We start from the raw sequence: 17,833 nt of genomic DNA on the forward strand, positions 1-17,833 counted from the left end.
AGGGCTTTTAGATTAATTTGCCATGATTCAGAGTGTTTTACTCTTAAGCGATGCAATAGAAGTTCATTCACACGTGAGTGCTACTTCTGAAATTTACCATTCTCTGACAATCAACGTTTGGTTTATTTTTACTTTCACTCATACGCAAGTGATTCTGCTTGGCTACAGTTGCCTGCCTTTGTTCGCGCAAGGTCTCAGAATGCTCGGTAACACTCACCGGCTTCTGTCCTCAGTGAAGGTGTCTTCATCCCTGTCACGCAGTAACTGAGCCCCTCTCACTCCTGAGACCCTCAGCTGTACGCCAACTTCCAGCCACGGTCTCCAGCACACGTCTTGCTGCGTTATCTATGGTTCATATGGGGAAAAGCAGTCTTCCTTCACGCCTTCTGGTGCGCAACCCCTTTACTGGGGGACAGGACCCTCTCAGTACAGGGAGCTGTTATCTGCTTGGTCAAAGTTCCGGCATCCCTTCTTCCCACCAACTTCTGCTTGGATTGCCAACAACGTGCTTCTGCTGCTCCATCTAATGGCCTGCACCTGAAGGAGCCTTTTAAGCCTGTCTGCTCCCTTCCGGTGTAGGTGATTATGATTAACAAGCTGACTACTACTACAGCATTGCTCTTGGGCACATCAACACGTTTAATGTGTGATTCAGATGCATCATAATGGCTATAAGCCATTACCTGTCTCGGTACCTTCAAAAGGTTATTCCCACTTAAAGATGAATACTGTTTTATCCCACAGGATCTCCTCACCACCCTGGGCCTTTTCTCCTCCCAGGTGATCCTCCCGCAATGATCCCACAAGGTCAGGATCAGGAAGTGTCTGCCTTTCCCTGGCCACCTGGGAGGAGACATTAGGCAGGGTTTTAGTGAGGGATCCAGAGGATTCATTACACAAGTATGCTAATGCAAAATGTGTATGGACAGGAATTTGGTTCTATAACAATATGAACTTGCCCAAAACAACAAGGGAAGGAGAACAGATGGCAAACACCATGGTACCACATGGCTGGGTGGAAGGAAATGGAGTTTGAAGGGGAGCAGGGCTAAATCCCCTTGTGCTCCCAGGGTAAGGTCCAACCCACAGGAGGAAGGATATAGGAGGGGGTTTGTTTTAGGCATGCCAGAGATTGGCCCGAGCGGGGACAGCTGACTTGAGTGCCCATTGAGAGCTTAGGTGTTTGGACTCTAAGCCGCAGCTCAGCATCTTGATCCCTATGGCAACACTGGCGTCTGCACCGACCAATGTTACATGGCGGACCTGTGAACCATGCGCTGCTTACACGCAGCCGGACTCCTCGACACGCTTACTTCGCCCCAAGCTACACTATATCCAGGAACACCATAGGAAACAGGAGGAGGACTCCTGTAAACCAGCGTGTCTCAACTTTCTTGTTGCCTTGGCGCTAGTACCTTGTTTTCAGAAATGTCTCCTTGCTCCTCCTTCCCTCTCTTGAACTCTTTGCCTTCATGTATCCTCGCCCCTCCTGCAGCCAGCCTCTCTCCTTTCTTTTGTCCTGGAATTCAGTTCCCTCACATGCCTACGTTCCACTCTCGGTACTGCGGCAAAGCGCAACAGAGCTCCCTTTAAGCAATCTACTTGGAGTCCTTGCCAACTTGCAGGTTTTCCCCCCAATTTTAGTTTTCTTTTTTTTCTGCGTTTGGGTCTCCACCCTTGGACAGAACCATGGCCTTGTACTATATCAGTAGGCAGTGGTGGCTACCCAGGGGAAAGACGCCACTTACGCATACACCAACCCTCCTCCAGTGCCAATGTAAGGCATCACGTGGACACTCTGGATGTTTCCAGACAAATGGAGTGCTACAAAATCCCAGGAGGGTCTCTGTTCAGGTGGATTTGTTTGGGTGAGGTCGAAGGAGGTGCAGGAAGACCAAGGTATCGGAGACGAGTGTGCAGCAGGTGGAGGAAGAGTTGGAGAAAAGTACTGGAATATTTGGAGAAAGTTATGGTCATGTATTGGGATTGAAAGAGTGGTACCTATTGGGTGTGAGCGGAAGAGTGAGGAGAATCGTTTTAGCACATAGGTAGGAGGGGGATGTGAGAGATTGAGTGACAGAGTAAGAGGGGAGAATAGTGAAGAGGAGTTGATGGAGGTAAGGCAAGGTTGGTAGGAGGAATAGTGTATCAAGACTGGAGGAATGGAGGGAGTCAAGACAGGATTCAAAGGATCAGGGAAGCCTCTGGGGCCCCTTTTATATTTCCTTTCAGAGTTGAGATATAGGAGGCAACAGCATTTAGGACTCCTGATACATTCTGGATTCACTGTCTTGTGGCCAATTCGGGATTTGACTTTTATGGACTTCATTGATTCACAGCGTGTCACCCTTTCTCAACTCGCATGCTGGACTTCCTTTGCATCATGTACTCATGGTGGCACTGAATCATGCTGTTCCCATCTTCATCTTGTATCTTGGCTTGCAACATTATGTGTTACTACTGACTTCTGCAATTGCATTTGCTCTCCCCTCTTGCTTCTCCACTCTTTTTGACTGATTACTCTTTGTTCTCTCCTCCTCTCACTTTCTCCCTTTTTCTATCCCCTCCCCTTACTTTCTTCTATGCACTTACTCTATCAGAATTGTCCCTGGACCTAGTATGATAGCAACCTCGTCTGTCTCCTCCCACCTACCCTTACTGTGTCTCCCCACCAACCCCCTCGCCAGCACTATCTGAAATGTCATCCGGCCTAGTACGACAGTCGCTTGTTTTGTTCCTTCCCTCCCTTTTTGCTCCCCTCTCCCTCACCTTTTTGTTTTTCTCTGACTCTACCAGAAATGTCGTCAGGCTTAGTATGGTAGTCGCCTGTCTGTTTCCATTTTCTTCCCACTCTTCCCCTCCCTTCCTTATCTATGTCTTATCCCTTGCACCATCTGCAATGTCGTCAGGCCGAGTACAATAGTTAATTTCACTTCTTTACTGTTCATCGCCTGTAAGAATGTCATTGTATTTTCCCTTGTTCACTCCCTTGCCTTGAAGCGCTTTGAAACGCATTGTGTATAGGCGCTATATAAATAAACTATCATATCATATCATATATATCATATAGGTAGGGAAAGATAAGACAGTAGGGGAAACTTTCTTTAGTGGGAAATGTAACTGTGGATGACAGGTGGGTCTGGGCTAGAGAGTCGGGAGACCCTAAAGGACAAATAATCTACTTAGGAAACCCCCTCTAGACCTGGTACTCTACCATTATGTGCAAGCAACAATAATAAAACCAGTAAAAAATCTATGTTGGTTGGGGAGAGTTATTTATAATCTGTCGCAAGTAGGGTGATTGTGGTATTGTTTAGGCCCTGACACAAAGGCGACCCAAAGGTGAAGCCAAACCTAAAGATGGACAGTCATTCCAAACTGGCGAAGGGTGGGGGGTAATCCTGGGACCACTGCTGCTACCAAACTCATTGACTTGGCACATGTCGGATTAGAGTTTCTCAGTTTAGGAACTTCACCTGACGACTCTGGAAACTCCTGGAGGTCAGATGGTTCTGAGGGGAATCCTTAACCATTCCTGAGACAAAGGACCCAGAGTACCATGCACTCCTGGCAGAGGATCCAAAGCCCAACCTACTGGAACACATCAGGGAATCCTGGGAACACTCACAATGGCTAGAGAAGGTCCAAACTAGCCAGAGTGGACTTTCCAGCAGTGGAGAGACACTATCCTCCGAAGGGAGAGGTTCTATTCCAGGCTCCCAAGGAACGGTAGAGGTGTCCGAATCCCAGAAAGACAGATCCCACCCCAACCATCTACTGAAGGCTCTGGTCAGATGGATATCTGGCAATTAATTGACAACACCAGGACACTCTTAATGGCTATTTAAGGTGCTCTTTCTGAGAGGCATGAGGCACCTTTTGGTACATCCATGGTTGGGCCCTTGAGAAGACCCAGCAGCGTTCTTTGTACATTTTGAGAGGGTAACGGAGACAGCCGGATTGACCAAGGACCAATGGACTTGCTACATCACGTCACTCCTTAATGGCGAGGCTCAACAGGCTTTCCAGGCCCTGAATTCCAAACGAAATACCTGTGACGAATGCAAGGAACTTGTGCCATCTCCCCAAGAGGTCATACACCACAGCAGAACGCAGTCCACAATTCACACGTCAGTTCTAATATGTAAGCTGGCCTCATTCAAGGCCTCGGGTGGGTATTGGAAGGCGAGCAGTGGTGTAAAAAGGTGTAGTAGAAGGGAGTTGGAGTGGGGACTAAAGGGTGGAGGAGGTAAAGAAGAGCAGGCGACCTATAGAGTGGAATAGAGAGTGGAGGAACTGGAACAGAGTAGAGCTATTTGGAGAGGGGAGTAGAAAGTGGGGGAGGAGGAAAGTGGAGAGAATAGTCTGGAAAACGGAACAGTGATGTTAAAACCGCATCATTTTTGAGATTCTAGGGCTGCTTTTTATGGCCCTTTAACCTTTTCGTTTTTTCCTGATGTTCTTTCAGTTGTCCCATTTCTTTTCGGAGGCAAGAGGGACATATCCTAAAGTTCCCATGTCATTGCAACCCTTTTTGCTTTATTTAAGTTTATGGGGTCTCCCCTGCGATGACATTTAATGGAGATGTGAGTGCCATTTGCTGAGACAAGGCGTGAGGTACTGGGATGGTGCCTTGCTCTATCCATGTTTGGTGTGCTTTCCTAAATCCTTACAAATGGAGTGAAGCCTACAAAGAACATGGACTGAACACTAATAGAATATCACCTTGCAAACACGAGCAAATATGCACCAGAGGCCTGGTGTTTTATTCTCCACATCATGTGGAGAAATGCTGCCATAACGTTAAAGAAAACCTACCCTATAATACTGAAATGTGCATCTTTTAAAATCGCATGACAATCAAGCAAAGTAAATGATGCTTATTTCCATGGAGGATGGCCATGGGGCAATGCTCTCATCTTGGGAACAAGACTGTACTGAGCAGTAAGGTTTTGAATCCCGGTTCAGTGCTTCCCCTGTGTCTTTCAGAAACATTGAAGCACGATGTAAGACATTTTTTATTTTATTTACATGTTTAAGCCAGTATGCATTGTATTCTGTTTTTATATAAAAGTGACAATATAGACCTTGTTGTGTTTGTAAATGCAAAGATTAGATTACTGGTCCATTTGTATACTTTGAAATTATTTGTATTATAGAGAAGGTAGTGCATAGATAAGTTCTTGCCCAAACTTGTTCTTAGGAAATCACTTGCAGGGCAAATCTGAGTGCAGACCTGTTTTCAGAAGGTAAATCTATAGAGGCCACTGGCTTTGGAAGTCGCAAGTCTATCTTTCAAAACCTGTCTCTGATTCATCCTCAAGATCATCCCATGAAGCCAGATTGCATCAACATTTACATGCCCAAAACTTACAATAGGTATGAATAAATGTTTCCCTAATCTCCAGTTTACTTTGACTTCTAGATGTTCATGTGAATGTATCTGTTCTTTCCACATAACAATAGATCAAACACAAATTCATTTTAGATTTGACATCTTCCTAACCATGGCTCAGCCATAAACCCACCACATGTTGAAACCAATAGATTGCTTCACCCCGAAAAGGCCCAGTCAGCTGTTCAAGTGAATAATTAAGCTGAAATGAAACCTCCATGTAGAACTGTCAGAAATTAAACGTATGGTCAATTTTAATTGCCCTATCATGCATATTGTTATATCTCTGTAACTTTGCAGCAATGTGGTCTACAGCGAAAGCCAAGACCGTGTTTATTCAGTTTGGCAAGCCCCACAATATGAGTCTAAACATGTTCTATTAATATTTATAGTTTATTAATATAATTTAAATATTGTTGCCAACTTTCGTGCCACAAGTACATGTCACATGTCTATGGATTCTGTACGATTGTATGATTCTGAAAATCCATCTGCAACTAATGGAAAAATTCCTATCCAGCGTTATTGGGATTTGAATCTAAAATTGTACACAACCACCCCTTGTCACATGTCTAAATATAATGCACCTAATAAATCAAGGGGGTTTTCTCTTGGAGTGTCAACTTCTTAAGAGCACCCATGGGAAGACTCAACAAATCAAAAATGACTATATATATGTAAGTTCAAACCCATGCAAAGTAAAGACACCACTGAGATTACTGAAAGTCTGCAGACGGGGGAACTCGCCCCAAGTAGACGAGTGCTGAAGCAGGTTAATACCTTGAGGTGATAGGAGGGCTCACTATGGCCTGTCCAGAGGCCCATGCAAAGTAAAGACACCACTGAGATTACTGAAAGTCTGCAGACGGGGGAACTCGCCCCAAGTAGACGAGTGCTGAAGCAGGTTAATACCTTGAGGTGATAGGAGGGCTCACTATGGCCTGTCCAGAGGAAGCTCTGGGCAGACTTTGCATAAATGATACCTAATTTCCTGAGACGGATTGTAAGCAGAGGCCAGTGTGCATGCCTAGCTGTCTGTGTATTCCCTGCCTGTAGCTGTGAGAGGCTATGCTAGTTCTCGGCCTTAAAGAAAAAATCTGAGGTTTGAATAAAAGTCTCAATACAATAGTTGTATCCTCAAGAATCCTTTATTAGTAGGCCTACTCGAGGTTGTTGATGGGACTGGAATGGAAGTCACTGGGAAACCGTTGTACAATGGAAGGCTTTAACATTTTTCTGTCCAAATGCCCCTTGCTTTCCGACCTTACTGCAGGGTAATGGCAAACAGACTTAAAATAGAATTCTGATAGCATTTTATGCATGAAACCACTAAAATACTTTACATACTCAAATTACTACAAACAAGTCGCATATAAACAAATTAATATATATATTTCAAATGGATTGTGTCCTCCCATGTATTCCTCATCTTATGATATTCGTATCCTGCCATCTTCACTGCTTCGGAATTTAGATTTCGGCAGAGGGCGCTATGCACAAGGTCCTGGCGTCGATGTCCCTCGACGGGCTCCGTACTGTGTCGACGTCACCATCAGTATAAATAGCTCATGCTGCGCCCATTTGCTTCAGTTCCATTTTTCCAATTGCTTCGCTCTCGAGAACGGCGCGCTTCGAAATTTTCTTCTGAAATTGGCATCTTGCTCTACCCCTTCGACTCCCAAGATAGGGTTAAAACAATGTATCAACTGCGGATTGAAGATGTCGATCACAGATCCTCACTGCATTTGTCTCTGGTGCCTGGAAGATGATGGAGGTCTTTGAGAATGCGGCCTCGACCCCCTCAAAGAAGCCTCAAAAGAGCCAGACCCTGTTCGCTCCATCGGACGACACAGGGAAGTCGGGAACTACTGTGGTAAAACCCAGTAGTATGGGTGAAACTCGTAAAACTCGAGTCGACGCCAAGTCGTCGAAGATTCTTCGAGAATCGAGTGTTTCCCCGACACTGTATAAAAAACAAGTTGTTCAAAACATCAGCGACTTCGTCGACGCCATCGGCTTCGACATCCAAGCCAAAAGTGTCTTCGACGAAGACATCATCGGTGTCCTTGAAGACTCCTTCGATACCATTGAAGGTTCTTTCGATTCCTTCGACCAAAACTTATGAACAAGACAGGAGATTTACTCCTTTACCAAAATCAGACTTCTTTAAGTCTGTCTTCTATATTTGAAGAAAGTGGCTCTGAAGAAGAGGAGGTTTCTCCTTTTGGAGTACAATATGGTACTAGAGAGGTCCCAGAAGAATTAATCGATCCAGAGCGACCTGTGTGACACCCTTCACTCTGCTAGTGACATTGATACATCACCTGAACTACAGTTTGTAAAACCTGACCCTGCAGAACATGTAGATTCAGGCTACAGGAGTTTAATGAATACAGGAGTTTAATGAATAGAGTGGTGGAATACATGGGTTGGGGTAGAGCCTCACCCACTTTTGATCAGGATGATATGACTGACATACTTGATCGGGGCCCCCAGAAGGTTCCTGTTGTCCCCTTCCATAGGGCACTTCAGAGAAAGGTAGAAAAGAACTGGGAAGCTCCTAACAACATTGCTGCAGTATAGAACTTCTAGTTATGATCCTTTGTATTTAAACAGGCATCCCACTCCAGAAAGTCTGGTTATTCAAGCTGCAACAACCTCAAGACAGACGGCATATCCATCTATCCCTCCGGATAGAGAGGATAAGAAGGTGGATGCTTGGACCCATAACGTTTTTAGTTCGGGTAGCATGGCTCTAAAGTCAACTAACGTCACCTGTACCCTGGCCAGGTTCACCCATACACTGTGGGACTGCATTTGGGCGGCGGCTGAACATATTCCGGAAGGCGAGGAAAGGGAAGGCTTCCTGAATATTATCAAAAACGGAAAGGAGGCAATGGGGGAATGTCTCCATTCTGGACTCGATACTGCTGATAGTATCAACAGATCCATGGTTGCAAGCGCAGTGCTACACAGATTTGCGTGGTTGAGGAAGTCGGGGTTCGCATCAGATGTGCAGGCCAGACTTCTCAACATGCCTTATGATGGCTTGAGGCCGTTTGGTTGTAAGGCTGATGCAAGCCTAGAAAAACTACAGACCTCAAAAGCGGCAGCTAAATCTCTTAGCGCCTCCATGCGACAGCCTCAGAAACCCTATTCGGGCTCATCTTCGTGGAGGGGTCGTTCTTTTCGGTACTACTTTTGGTAGAGGAAGAGGACAGGCCTTTCAAAGAGGCAAGAGAATGTCGATCGTGGTGGACGAGGAAAGACTGCAAAGCCAACATCAGGAATGGCATCTTTGCCCTCAGCCGCTCCTGCAGCCGCCCCCAAATCACTCTGAGGCCTTATCACACAAAACCCCGGTGTCAGGCAGGATCTCTCAGCATCTGAAAGAATGGCGGGGCATTACTTCAGATGCTTGGGCACTGGAGACAGTAGCTCAAGGTTACTGCCTTCCCTTCCTAAAAAGGCCTCGGGACCATCCACCGGGAACCAACTGTGCCTAGACCTGCTCCTGTTGCAGGAAATTTTAACCCTGCTAGAGAAAGGTGCAATAGAGCAGGTACCTGATGCTGAGAGGAACAAGGGTTGGTCCTCCCCCCCCCCCTACTTTCTCATTCCAAAGAAGGACGGAGGATTGAGACCCATCTTGGACTTAAGAAACTAGAACAAATTCCTCAGGAAGGACAAGTTCAAGATGGTAACCCTTTCTCAGATCCTTCAGGCTCTCCAACTCCAAGACTGGTTGGTATCATTGGACCTTCAGGATGCTTACTTTCATGTGCCAATCCATCCCATGCACAGAAAGTACCTGAGGTTCGCAGTTGGCGGTTCTCACTTTCAGTTTCGAGTTCTACCATTCGGCTGACCTCCGCCCTGAGGGTTTTCACCAAACTCATGGTGGTTGTGGCAGCGAGTCTCAGGAGAGGGGGGATTCATGTTTACCCCTACCTGGACAATTGGTTGATCAGAGCATGTTCTCCCAAACAAGCTCAGGAACATCTGTCGATCACCTGTCACTTCCTTCACAAACTGGGCTTCTCCCTCAATTTCAAGAAGTCTCCCATGATACCATCCCAAAAGCTCCAGTTTATGGTAGCAGTTTTGGATACTTCCTCGGGCAAAGCCTCGCCTCCCGAGGTGAGAGCTCTCCACATTCTGCAGATGGTAACAAAGTTCCAGAATACCCAGCATCTGCCGGCCTTTGATTTTCTGTGTTTGCTCGGCCTTATGGCATCCTGCATTTTTCTGGTGCCAGAAGCCAGATTGAGAATGAGATACCTTCAATGGGCATTCAGAACTCAGTGGTCCCAGTTTTCAAGGGAGTATGTGGGATCTTCTGCAAGTCCCGAACGCAGTTGCTCAGGATTTACTATGGTGGGCTTGCAGCGACAACATCCTCAAGGTAGAATCTTTTTGGCAACCTTGGCCAGAGATAAGAGTAGCAACGGACGCCTCACTCAAGGGGTGGGGAGCCCATACCACCAATCTGACAATCAGCGGTCATTGGTCTCCATCGGAGTCCAAACTACACATCAACCTATTGAAGCTGAGGGCAATCAGAAAGTTCAGGAGAACCATGATCCTAATTGCCCCGGATTGGGCCAGGAGGACGTGGTACCCGGACCTTCTGGACATGTCCATCTGCCCTCTGATACGTCTTCCGCAAAGAGAGGATCTTCTCTCTCAAGAGGAAGGTCATCCAGAGGTCAACACACTGAACCTTGGTTTCTGAGAGGTTGAAATGGAAGGATTGGGATCTTCCGGATGATATAATGGAGATTTCGCTTTCGGCCAGAAGGCCAGCAACAAAATCTTTGTACTGATGTTGTTGGAACAAGTTCAGTAACTGGTGCAAAGATAAAGATGTGGAGACTTTTCAATGTGGCACCCCAATGGTGCTTTCTTTCCTATTACATCTAGCCAATCTGGGGCTCCAGATCGGAATAATTAAAGGATATCTAGCTCCGCTGTCCATTTTTAAGCGCTCCTCGGAAGAGGTATCTTACTTCAAAATTCCATTGATAATTCAATTCCTGAAATGGGTTACTAACGTATACCCTCCAGTACCTTTTCATGTCCCAACTTAGGACTTAAATCTATTACTTAAGTTTCTCGCTTGTATACCTTTTCAGCCTCTGAACTCATGTCCCTTGAGGCTTCTAACATTGAAGACTGTCCTCCTTGTAGCCTTAACATCAGCCCGCAGGGTTAGTGAACTACAGGCTCTCTCATGTAATCCCCCATATACTACTTTTTACAAGGAACAAGTAGTTCTTAAAGTTAAACCATATTTCTTACCAAAAGTAGTTTCTGACTTCCATTTGTCACAAAAAATGATATTACCTACATTCTACCCTCCTCCTCATTTGGGCAAAGAAGAGGAGAGATTGCATAGACTGGACCCTAAAAGGGCTCTCAGTTTTTACATTTCAAGAATGTCAAAATTGCGTCAGAATGACCAACTTTTTGTAGGTTATACTGGCCATAAATTGGGATTAGCGGTGACAAAACAGACTATAATTGAATGCTACAGATTGGCGGGAAAAGACCCACCGGATGGGTTGCGAGCCCACTCTACTAGGGGAATGGCTACTTCTGCGGCTCTGAAGAGGGGAGTCCCTGCAACAGATATTTGTTCAGCTGCAACATGGGCATCAATGCATACCTTCATCAAGCATTATTGCTTAGATGCTGCTTCCTCTAATGAGGGTTTATTTGCCAAGGCGGTACTTCATTCCATCCATGAAAACAATAACTAGTACTCCCACCTCCAAAATTACCATTGCTGTGGGAGTCTATCATAAGATGAGGAATACGTGGGAGGACACAATCCATTCAAAGAACAAGTTACTTACCAACTGTAACGTTCTTTCGACTGGATGTTCCTCCCACGTATTCCTCATTGACCCTCCCATCCTACCCTGCAGTACAGTTTACGTTACTTACACTTTCCTCTCACAAAGAGTATCTGTCATGAGGAACGTCTGGGTGTTCCTCAAATATTTCCTCGAAAAAACAGAACTGAAGCCAACGGGCGCAGCACGAGCTATTTATACTGATGGTGACGTTGACACAGTACGGAGCCTGTCGAGGGACATCGACGCCACGACCTCGTGCACAGCGCCCTCTGCCGGAAAAAAAAATTCTGCAGCAGCAAAGCTGGCAGGATACGAATATCATAAAATGAGGAATACGTGGGAGGAACATCCAGTCGAAAGAATGTTGCAGTTGGTAAGTAACTTGTTCACCTAAGCTACGCCTGCCCTTGCAATATACCGGTGCAATGCAAAGCCCAATACCGCGAAAATACGTCAAAAACTACTAACTAGCTCTACACACTGTGAGATCCTATGCTGAAAACATACGTTAATTACTTTTATATCTACAACATTTTACTAACTTGTCTCTGGTTCCACTTTTAATTCTGTGCGATGGTAATGCAGCAAAATTAAGTCTCATTAACTTTTAACAACACCAGATTTACATAATCAAATGTTCACCCTTCCCTGATACATATACACCAATACCTACAACAAAATAAGTACTTAAATTAAACTTCTTCAGAACATTTGTTTAATGTTCTTTGTACAAAAAATTTACATTTTACACAATCACATACAGACATATTCGACATAATAACGTTAAAAACAATTTACTTTTTAAAACATTGTAAACCATATACATTTTACATACCAAATATGCTTTACATAGGTGAACGTACAATACAAACACCTACATATTTTTAAAATGTCCAAACGTTACTTTTACAAATAAGACGCTTGTAATGTAAAGCAAAAAGTTCATGTACTGTAACTCTTCACTGCACTGTTTTCCGTAAATATGTGCAAACACATCAAAGCCTTGCCTACTTAATGCACCTAAAGCAAACTAATATACAAAACCTCTTGGCAACAATTGATTTTCAAATACACACGTGGATACAGTGCGCAACCGCACCCACGTACTGCGCACCCACGCTGTTGAAGTCACACTTTCATGTTCTAAAACATGCGGTTAACAAAGTATCTAACATTAACACATTAATTTTAATTTTCATTTCATTTTTATATTTCTATCGCGCACCAAGGTGTCACGCCACTTACCTGTTCTAGGGGTCGGGGCTCTCTGGTCCGGCTGTCTCCCTCCTGGAGACTCTACCCGCGCTGACATCTTCGCCGGTGTCCCTCGGCCCGGGCTCCCTGGGCGCCGCCATTCTGGTTGTCCTACTCATGCGCGATCATCAGCGTTCGACATTCCGCGCATGCGCAGTGACAGGGGCTTGCGATTCAAGCCTCGTTTTGGCCCCGAGCTATATTTAGGCTCCACAAGCTAGGAATCGACGCGTCTCAATGCGGTCGATTCCCTGGCCGTGTTTTCGCTCCTGGGGGCACTGCCTGGCCTGTGCCCCTGTTCTCCAGCTACCAGCATTTGCCTAAACCCGGTCTGGGTTTTGTCTGCCTTGCTACCTGTACCTGCATAGCCTTATCTAGGTTACCCAGCCTTGATATCTGCACCTGCTTTACCTTACCTGGGTTTCCCAGCCTTGGTACCAGCACCTGTCTAACCCTTCCTGGGTCTTCCCTTTCTGGTTGCCTACCCCTGCCTGGGTCTCCCTGTTGTTTCCTGCCAGTATTTTCCTGGGGTCTGTGAAGGGTTTTGACCCATGCTGAATCAATAGACTGGGTAGATGTGGGGATGAGCTGCCGCCGCCCATCATTCCATCGCAGAGTCCAGGAGAACTGCGCAGTTGGCACAAGACCATTCCAAAGATACAACCTTCTTGTGGGGGGTTCCACATCACCACTCTACTGTAAGGATGCCATCAAAACAATGTTAAGCAAGGGTCCTATTCTATCAAGCAAAAGACCACTCTATTGAAATGCAGTAATTCAAGACAACTCAAAAATGGATGCAGTACCGACAAATTCCACAAGGCGGCGCTAGCGGTCTAAACTCTGACAGGAGAACTGGCTGACAAAAGGTCCTGAGTCAGCTGGACTTCAAATCCTGTTGGTTAATTAAAAAATCTTAGGCACTTGCTATTCCCAGAGGCCAAGAGGCTGAGAACTCTTAACACCCCAGAGACTCACAACAGGAGGCAGGATATCACATGGCCCTTCTGAGTGAGAGGGAGGGGGTTTCCCCTTCAGCCTGGAGGATAGAGACCATAGCCCCTTTCAGTTGAATGGGGTATGTTAATTTTGAGTGTTTCCTGTCAACAGCCCTCTGCCAGCAAGGAGAGACATGTGATCACTGACCCACCCAGACTTCTAGAGGCGGACCCAAACACTTTGGGGAGTTGAATTGCAACAAATATATATTTTATAGAAACATTGATAACTTATTGTAACCAAATGACAGGAATGTACAACCTTGAGATTCTTAGTATGAAAAATGCCCTCACGATTTGAGTCCAAACTCCAATTTGTACCATGTTCTGGGGTAAAACCCTGCTAATTATGAATATTGTAGACACTGTATTTAAGCTAGAGACCTGGAAATTTACTGGAATATTTGGAGAAGGGGGGGTGTACCTTTGTATAATTTTTGATGAAAAACCAATGTTGCAAAACCCACTAAAATCGAAAATAAGTTGCCATTTTTGAATGCAAGCTCCTAGAAACGCCAGAGTCGGAACAGACTACCTGAAGCAATGTGTAATATGTACATGTAATGTCAACCACTTGTGTACCTGGGAAATATGTATTTGGATCAGAAATAGATTTGTGTGCACATTGACCAGGGGAGTGTCATTTCTGTAGGTTATAAAAATGACATCACTCTGACACACTATCCCTTCCCAAATCGGGGACCAAAGAATCTATTGACCTATCAAATCAAGAGAGGGGCAGGCTTAGTGATGCTACGCACACACCCACTTTCAAAACACATAAAAGGAACATTGAAACCCAGGTAGAGAGTTTCAATTCCATTTGCTGCGGAGCGTGCTGACCGACGACTTCACATCCAGAGATCCAATACTTAGACTTCCAAGCTAAACAGAGACTACAGAACTTTGAACCAAGAAGGCCCACTGCAAGCAAAAGTATTTCTCAGCAGGCCTCAGCATCCTTAAAATCATTTGCAAACTATTCCACAGCCGGGCGAGCTGTCTGAATTCTTTGCCAAGAACATTTGCCAGTACCCAGAAAGCAGTGTTACATCCAGAATCCACTTGATCCGGACCGGAAAGCAGAGCAGTATCCAGAACCAGAGGCCGCTGTATCCAGAGAGGCTAGACCAGCAGAGCAGAGCTGACCCAGACGCTGTGAGCAGAACCGCCCGAAGTCCAGTCCAGTTGACCAGATCCGTGACGAGGCCCATTCATTTCAAAATTAGGAGTGAGTATCCGCCAGAACTGTGCAGAACCCAATCTCTTAGTTAAAATAATCTAATCCAAACTATTTTAACCTAAGTAGAACTGCCTCCTAGAAATCGTGTCATCTGTCATTCTACAGCTGCAAGCTGTCACCTGTCATTCTGAGTTTTACTTTAAATCCGAAAAACTACCTTTACTAAATTGTCCGTATCTTCGGAAACGTTTGTCCTAGGAACGCGGTTTAACTTTCATTTTAAAGCTGATATTCTAGGCTTTCCAACGAACCTAGACCTTGCTACTCCTTACACTTCCTCCGTAATCACGATTCACGCACTCGCGAAATTTTACCGCGATTTGTGATTTTGCCTGATTTCTTCACCTGTAAAAGTCAGCAGCTCCTTGCTTTCCCTGGCTAAAATTCGTTTAACCTGCTAGTTACTCATAGAGCATTGCTGAAGTGAGCCTGAACTAATATAAAGTATCTCTCCCTCACCCTGAACCTCCTGCAGGGAATTAAAATCAATTTTAGCATCTTTTCACTTCATTGCCACCACATTTCAAAGTAATTCGCCTTTGTTTAAAACTCATACCTGTTTTCTCTAAGCTTGCTGGGGGAACTGGAACTGTGTATTGCATTATAAAGTGTGATTTATTGGGATTCTTGAAGATCGTGTGCTCTCCTTTCCATCTCCTTATATTGTATAAAGGGGGGAGTGAGTTGCCAGAGAAAGGTGATTACATTGTTGTTGGTTGAAATCATATCAAGTTTATTTGCTGTACTGCATTTTATTCCACCTTGCGTTTCCTTGAAACCATCAAGCATTTTCAGCTACCTCATCCTCTATACTACTCCTAAGTAATCAAGTGTACCACTGTAACATTACCCATTGTGGATCCACATCATATGTCTAAGTGTACTATCAGATATTAATTTATTATAAAAGTGTGATATATATATATATATATAGTTTAATTTTTCAAATAAACCTTTTAATTTGCAAAACAAACCTACTTCTTGGCTCAGTGGGGTCAGGGGGATTCTAAGAGGGGGGTGTTATACAAGGGTTGTCATCCAGAGTACTGAACTGGACATAAAAATACATCAATAAGGGTTTTCCTCGGCATCCCAGACTAGGCATCGACTTAGCTGTAGTGTTGATTGAATATCGCTTACAGGTCCTGTCCATCTTTAGGGTTCCTGGGGCCAGGTCCTGGGGTGGCTTGGGTTCTGCTCCACTCCTTGGCCCTTCATTACCCTGGGGGGTCTGCCTTCCCTACACCTTCCTGGCTTACTACTCGTCTTGTACCCTGCCGGTATCTGTGTCTTCGACATCATCATCATCTTCTTCAAGATACTTCCGAATATCTGATCATTCTATTCTGCAGCGGACGGCACCGGGCCTTCTCTGTCAGTGTTTACACTGTCCTGACATCACGAAAATCAGAGAAGTACTGTCCCGTGGGGTTGAGAGCTAGTTCAGCCCCGTCCTGTCGTATATTGTCAGGAAGGTGTTAGATTGGTACCCCCCATCACTCATTCAGCTTGTGAAGATTTATACACAGACTGGCAGCCTCACCTCCTCGCTCCCCCGGAAGAAAAGGTAACTAGCGGTATTGTGACGCTCTGTATAACACAAACAGAATGAACTGCATCAGAATGTTGAAATAGAAACAAGGAAAACACACTGATGACCTGCTATTAATCATAGAGGGATTGCATCACCTAAGCTAGGTATAAGCTTAGTGGCTTGAAGTGTGCTCGGCCTTGGTAAAAAGATGGGTTTTTAAAGCCTCCCGAAAAATGAGGAGTGAAGTCAGGCTTTGTCTAGATAAAGGTAGCAAATTCCATAAACGAGGATCGTGTACAGAGAAATGTCTATCGCCTCTAGAAACCAAACAAAGTGGAGGAATCGCCAGTAAGTGCTGGTCCGCTGAATGAAGCAAAAGCTTCGGATCATAGCGCACAATGTTGTCAGACGAATAATTTGATGCAAGACCATTTTTAAACTTAAACACCAGGCAGAGGGTTAAATCAACCCTTTGTTTGACTGGTAACCAATGGAGTGACATCTAAAGTGCTGACACGGGAGCTGTCTTGGGTATCCTAAAGATAAATCTAACTGCTGTGTTTTGTGCCCTCTGAAGGCAATACATTTGTCTTAATTGTATCCCTGCAAGCACGCTGTTTCCATTGTTCAACCTAGAATTCACAACAGAGCCTACTGTCACAGCAGGCTCTGTGGGTGAAATAAATGGTAAAGCATTTCTAAGAAGGCATAAGGAATAATTAACTGATTGCACCATAGCTCTAACTTGTAGGCTACAGCCAAGGTTTGGCTCCCAAGTCAACCTGTGCTCTTAACTTTTGAAGCGAAGACCATAGGTATGTGTTGGCAAATCAGAGGGAGGACACGGACAACAGTGGGTCATGGTATTATTCAAAATAAAAGGAAAATTCCTTACTGGCCCTATCACTATGAGGGAAACTTCCTGCCTTTTCAAACAGAGGTAGCTCGTTGTAGTCCAAATGACGAGTCCAGAGTTCAAATTGCTAAATTCCTAGCTGGCCCTAACATTTTAGAAAAAAAGATCTAAAAATAAAAAGAAGCTTGCAGAACAACCTTGGCATGTGCTTCTGTCTGGCCCGGATCTTGGAGTACTTCTCTGCATCTCAAAGTTCTGTTAGGACATCCCTACACGATATCCAGTCCTTGAGTATATTTTTGTCCATTCAAATTATGAGTATTTGATTACAGTTCTTGCTTTCCCCATATCTGTGGGCCGATAGACAACTCCTCTTGCTTTATGTCATTCATGGTTTACTACTGGCTAAATTCCTTCAGGATCAATTTCATTTACCAGTAGTAAAACTCCCTCCAGGCTTACTTTTGTATTTATTCTTCTTTATTCCACCTCCTGTGGCACTGGTACTCCCCAAGGTCCTGTGGCTCTCTGGTGGGTTTGTTACCTCTCAAATCAAGTACTTTGACATGTGTTTGCTTCCCCAGCCTGGATACAAATCGCACATATTCCTTTGACTCCCTGGTCCACAAGATGCATGTCCATATAAATCATCACTTTCTGATACTGAGCATGGCTTCCACAGCCTTCATAGA

General features: G+C 44.9%; 1 protein-coding gene across 1 annotated transcript in view; it reads left to right on the plus strand.

Moving 5' to 3' along the window:
• COMMD6 (COMM domain containing 6) overlaps positions 1-17,833 on the plus strand; it is a 351,187-nt gene that overhangs the window by 170,972 nt on the left and 162,382 nt on the right. The gene's annotated exons all lie outside the window — the stretch shown is intronic.

The sequence above is a fragment of the Ambystoma mexicanum genome, chromosome 7q (assembly GCF_040938575.1).
Source record: "Ambystoma mexicanum isolate Mex_15411 chromosome 7q, UKY_AmexF1_1, whole genome shotgun sequence".
Lineage (NCBI taxonomy): Eukaryota > Metazoa > Chordata > Amphibia > Caudata > Ambystomatidae > Ambystoma > Ambystoma mexicanum.